This window comes from Chelonoidis abingdonii, chromosome 8, assembly GCF_003597395.2.
Source record: "Chelonoidis abingdonii isolate Lonesome George chromosome 8, CheloAbing_2.0, whole genome shotgun sequence".
Classification (NCBI taxonomy): Eukaryota; Metazoa; Chordata; order Testudines; family Testudinidae; genus Chelonoidis; species Chelonoidis abingdonii.
In genome coordinates, this window is record NC_133776.1 from 29,407,429 (window position 1) to 29,413,431 (window position 6,003).

Consider the following 6,003-nt stretch of genomic DNA (forward strand, 5'->3'; position numbering starts at 1 on the left):
TTTAAAATTTAATTTGAAATAAGAGAACCTAAAACCGCCTAAAATTAAATTAAAAAAATCTTAATTAGTACATATTTGCTGCCAAGTTTTAAAGAAAAAAAATGCATTGAACTGGTGAAAATCACTGCCTAAAAACAAGCACATGTAACCAGGGTATGACATGCCAAACCAGTTTTTCATAGAATCATAGATGATTAGGGTTGGAAGGGACCTCAGGCGGTCATCTAGTCCACCCCCCTGCTCAAAGCAGGACCAATCCTCAAATCCCTAAATGACCCCCTCAAGGACTGAACTCGCAAACCCTGGTTTCAGCAGCCAATGATCAAACCACTGGGTTTAAAATCAGTTTAAAACCACCAATGTCAAGTCCCTCCGGTTCTTCCCAAGAAGATGGGTAGCTGTGCTGGAGAACTGGGTGGTTACTGAAACAAGTTTCAGAATATTATTTTGCTTCATGGAGATTTAAGCTAAGATTATATCAATTTACTTCATATTTGAATGATACTGCAGGTATTTTAGAAGCAACAAGGTGGGTGTAAGTAATATTTTTTATGGACAACTAGTAATGTTGAGAGAGACAAAGCATTCACAGAGCTGTTCTTTTGTGTGCTTTTTTAGTAACACAGAGACCTTCTGAGCAACTCAGGTGGAATTCGTAACATTTTACTTACGTGGTCACCAGGAGATTTCTTTTATTCTATATTTAAGAATTGCCAGGCAAAACACTTGGACATAACCTCTCTAAGGTGCAACAAGCTTGAGGTAGATTAAACACTGTCAAGCGCCGCAGTCTGCAGGATTCTGCACAGAGAGGCCCATTGCTTTGGAATGCCACGGTGGAGCAACCCTGTGGCAGTATCATTCAACTTTCCGCAATCCACAAGCAAACGGCTGATTTACCGGAGCCAATCTCAGAGAGCTTGCTGATGTGTAGTGCATAGTTGCTGTTAGTTTCTTAGCCAAGATGGCGCTGAATTAAGAACCTGAAAGGTCTGCAGCTGTCTTAGCCTCAAATGGCAACTGGGGATTCTCCCCCCCCCCCCCCCCCCCCACTTCTTTGCTGCAACCACCACTACGCCTTAAAATTTTAGTGGAAAGTTATAGTAAATTGGCCACATTAATTATGAAGCAAATTAAGATTCTTATTGCAATAAAAGCCAGCTCTTGCACCTGAAATGAGAGAGTTCACATTTAGCTTCTATCTAATATTGCAACTTTATTTATATTTTTGCATTAAAATTTTATGTGCAGTCAGTCTGGACTAGTGTAACCCAGTTGCTGTAGATGAAGAAACTGTTATTAATCTCATAGGGTGGGCCACATCTTTAATATTACAAGTGACATATTAAAGGGTCCTCTTTAAGGCATACATGTTATTTTTTCAGCAGCAGTTGTCTATACAGCAAACTGTAAACAATCGTAAGAGTCTGCTGTACTTTAGGGCAGTTTAGTACCTGGAACCTACATAGCCACCATCATCGTGGTCAACAAGTTCTGTAGACCAATCTGAGAACCTTGGGCTAGAATGGCAAAAATAAATTAATCTTGGGTCATCTAGATTACGTTATTTATAAATGTTTTCCACCTAGCCAAGTTTTAGACTTCAGAAGAGTTTCTACAGAGTCATGCATGGAAAGGGATATGTAAATTCACTGAGAAGTAGTGATTTGTAGTAGTTCATGTTGGTTGGTGCGTCTAGGGACTGTACAGACAGAACAATTCTCAGTCTGTTAAGAACTTCAGAAACTAGTAGCACTAATGCTGAACTACAGCTCTAGAAGTCATACATACTGTATACATGTAGTTATCTGGCAAAATTCTGAACTATTTTTCCATTCTGCCCCCAAGGAGCCAGTATGAATGCAGAAGTTATATAAACTGCTTGCATGAACTGTATCAGACAAGCAAGTTGTTAGTGTCTTAAGCAGTGTAAACATTCCTCTAGTAGCAAACACTTGTGTTCTTGTTCCTGGATTTTCAGATTTACTCTTCTCACCTTTCCCACTGCATGAAGAGTTTTGCCTTGAAAAGCTAAGAATTCACTAGGCCTGACTCAGTGAGCCACTGGTGCATTACACTTAAAAACAGGGATTGTACAGACAATAATAGTCTTACAAACTAGTGACTGCATCACTTGTGCCATCATTTAAACTAAAGTCTTTGTCCAGATGTTTTCTAGGCTACAAGGCTCTTCCAGCGATCTAACAACCTCCTTGTTTACTTGTTAAGACCTTTGCATGACATCAGGGGGTCTGCCTGCCTTTTTGAAACTGCATAGTCAAGTACCACACTGATGGATTTACTAGTCAAACACCACTGAGCAATACAGGAAATTCCTAGAGTGGCCGATGTAACATGTATGAGGGTTTATGGTCAGACTGAAACATCAAATTAAGTTTGAGGATGAGCAACAGAGAAAGCATGGGGAAAGCTAGAAATATAAGGCAAATTCTTTAAGTTACTTGCTAGTTTTTGTTCCCTTAGAACAGCAAAGCTTTATTTACTTTTCTTAATGAAAGTGTGGTGCTGGCAACCCCTTCAGAGGAGGGTCATTTGACATGGTTCAAGTCTATGCAGTATGAAACAGGACATGTTAGTGTTAATACAGATGTACCCTCCCTATGGAGCACCAAGCCTAGGCTGGTTATGATGTTTTGTATTGGTGTGGAAGATTCAGGCCATTTCTTTTAAAAATTTGAACACGCAACCGTTATTAGAAACAATGAAGTTGCTCCAAACTGTGCTGTCAATGTTGTCAATTGACTTTTTGGTAACATCCTTCTATCAACTCTGTCCCCTAGCTATCATTTCTACCACCCTCCCCCCCCCACACACACACTTTCTGTTCTATTTATAGGCTACAGCAGCTGAACAGGGGAGTACCCTTCACACTAATGTGTCAGAGAGGTACTGTGGACAGGTGCATAGCCTAGGGACACCTGCTTTACTTGCCTGAACATAAAGCTTCTGGCTCCTTCCAAAAGGTTGTCTTAGGCCCCATCTACACGACGTGTGAAATTCGATTTTAGATACGCAATTTCAGCTACGGGAATAGCGTAGCTGAAATCGAATATCTAAAATCGAGTTACTCACCCGTCTTCACCGCGCCGAATCGATGTGCGCGGCTCGCAAAGTCGAATCCGGAACTCCGTTTGTTTTGGTGGAGTTCCGGAATCGATGTAAGCGCGCTCTGGGTTCGATATATCCCCGTCTAGACGAGACGCGATATATCGAACCCAGAGCTTTCGATTTTAACGCGCCGAAATGGCGCGTCGTATAGACGTGGCCTTAGCCTATGTGGGACTGACCTGTTGCTAAGCAATTGTGACTGGCCCAACACCTTCCACATATGCCTGAGGTCACTATATTTACAAGTCTATGCTTGCCCTTTGTTTCTATTCTAGGTAGTTTCTTTTTTTGAGAGATAGAAGAGTTCAGCCTGAGTTTCAGTCGGTAGCAAGTTTAAATTCTGCAAATAAAAGTTTCATTAGAATCTATGTAAGATCAATAGGGGCATCTGTATAAGCTGTTGGAAAAAATGCAAGGAAAGTTGTTTAAATAATTACCAAGTGTGTTAAACCCAGACACAGCAGTACTAATACTCTGAAAGCGAAACTGACTTCATTTCACTTCTCTTGGCCTGAGCCATCAGAGATGACAGAAGATCATCTACACCTGGCAAGCTTTAAGAAAATTCTTGCGATGACAGGTGTTACTAGGAAAGAATAGAGGTTTTGAATGGACAGCATCCCTTCAGCATTTGAAAGGCAGAGTCAAAGGAACATCTTCTGACCTATTTAAAAGTATCTGTTTTTTGTTAGTTGCACTTCTCTGAGATACCTGCTATTACAAGAGCTAATATTATTATAGCTGAGTTGTTAAATTTCATGCATTTGAGAGTACCTGGTCTTGTCAGTTTCCACCATGTATAGGGGTGTTACAGATGGGCAGCGGTAGGGTCTTTAAGAGCACAACACTGAGGAATTTGCCAAGGATCCCAAGGACAGGCACAGCACTAGAAGGTGGCTTTAAGTCGTTTTAGGGCAACTAGATTTCCAGTTGTGTGTCTTTTTTTAAATTTAAACTTGAGCTGTTTGACAAGTCCCGATCAAGAAGCCGAACAGGACTTTCACTTCCTGGAGATGCACCGCCTGGATTCCACTTCAAGGCATGGGCATCAGGTCCAGACCTGACTTTTCCCCAAAGTTCAGGGGCCAGGTCTATCTGCTCTGTAAGTTACGGCCCGGGAAGCACGTAACTTAGCTGTGTGCACACAGGGTAGGGGTCACCCCAGCTCCTAAATCTCCTCCCGGGGGTAGCCCTGGGTGACGGGCAATGGCGCTGCAGGGTCCGGGCGGGGAGGAGATGCAAGTGGGGGCATTCCGCGGGGGCGCGCGGCTTGCCCAGCCGGGGAGTAGAGGCGCCCCTCCCCTGGGGGTGCACCGGGGCAGGCAGGCAGCACAGCTACCTAAAAATAGGAGCCGCTATAAGCTAGTGAGCGCCGGGGTCCGCGCTAGGCCGAGCTCCGCTTCCTTCCTGTTCCGCGAGCCTCCGGCGGCAGCTCCCGCTCTGGGGGAGGGGCAGCTGTCCCGCTAGCCAGCCCGAGCCTGGGGCAGCGGCAATGCGGGCAGGGGCCTCAGCACAGCCCCGGCCGCAGGAGCTGCCCCAGTAACGTTCCGCAGCTCCGTAGTTACGCCCAGGCCGGCAGGGGCTGCGCCGCTCAGCCCGCGGGCGGGGCCGGCCCGGCGCGGGCGGGCGGCCCGGCGGCGGCAAGGCGCAGGGCACTGACCAGCCTAGTGCCGGGCTGCGCCCGCCGACCCTCCTTCCCAAAAGAGATGCTGCGGCCCCGGCTAACTCGCTAGCTGCTGCCTGGAGCCCGCCCTTTAATTCCGGGCGGGCAAGCCACGTGTGGCACGTAACGCTGTCCGCAGCCCTCCGTAGCGCAGCCGGTGGAGCTCGGCGGCTGAGGGAAGCCGGCGCGGGGTTGAGAGGGGCCGGCGGTGGCCTGTGTGCCAGGGCTGCCTGAGACAGCCTTTCCCGGGCTAATTCCTTCCTTCCGGGCTGTGTCTGCTATTGCACACACCACGCACCGTGGTCTCTAGGTACTGTTGTGCTATAAGCCAGCTTCTCCATTCCTTTCCCAGGTGCTCTGGGCTGCCGGAAAGCTGCCCCGACGGCCTTGTTGAGGATTCACCTGCTGCTAGGGAATTCTTGGCTATGAAGAGTGTTACGCGGCGTTCATTGCTGGGGTATCTGACAGGGTTGCCCCCTGCTTTGCTGAAGGTGGGTGGAGGTGAATGGGGCATTGCCTCCTCTTCCTTTCCCACTGCTCGGGAGAGTTTTGTAGCCTGAATTGAAGGGTTTGTGTGCGGTGCAAGACTCCCACAGAAGATGTGACCCCCAAGCAGCTTCTGTACTTTGCTTGTGCTTATGGCTAGCCAGGGGTTATGTTCTGATAAGTGACCCTTTGAAAATAACACAAGTTTTTTTCGTATTGTTCTTTCTCAACAACTTCCAGGTCCAGTTTGTTCACCTTACAAATAAAAATACAAGTTTTCTGACTCTGAGTGCTGCGATCTCCACCTGGGATCTGAGAGTCAAGCTGGATTTTGCCTGTTACTTGCATCACTGCTGCTAATAAATATTCAGCAATCACAACCCCCCACTAAAAGATTCTGTTGATGGTGTACATGAGAGAGAGAATCCAGCTGCCTGTCTCAAAGCTGTGTTGGCTCTGCAGGGATAACACAAATACAATCTTATTTGATTCAGTAAGGTGAGCTGCTACAGTAAGTAAATTTGCTTAACATTTTAGTCATTTTTCTGACTAGAAGTACAATAAATTTCCACAGGAGCCTGATAAAATTGCTGGAATCAGCTAACCCACAGACACTGTACTGAGGGTGAAAAACTTTTTTAGGCTAGGGATGAGCACTGATACACTGTTCGGTGATGTTCAGACACATAGTGAGAGACAGTTCCTGCCCCAAATCATTTATAGTC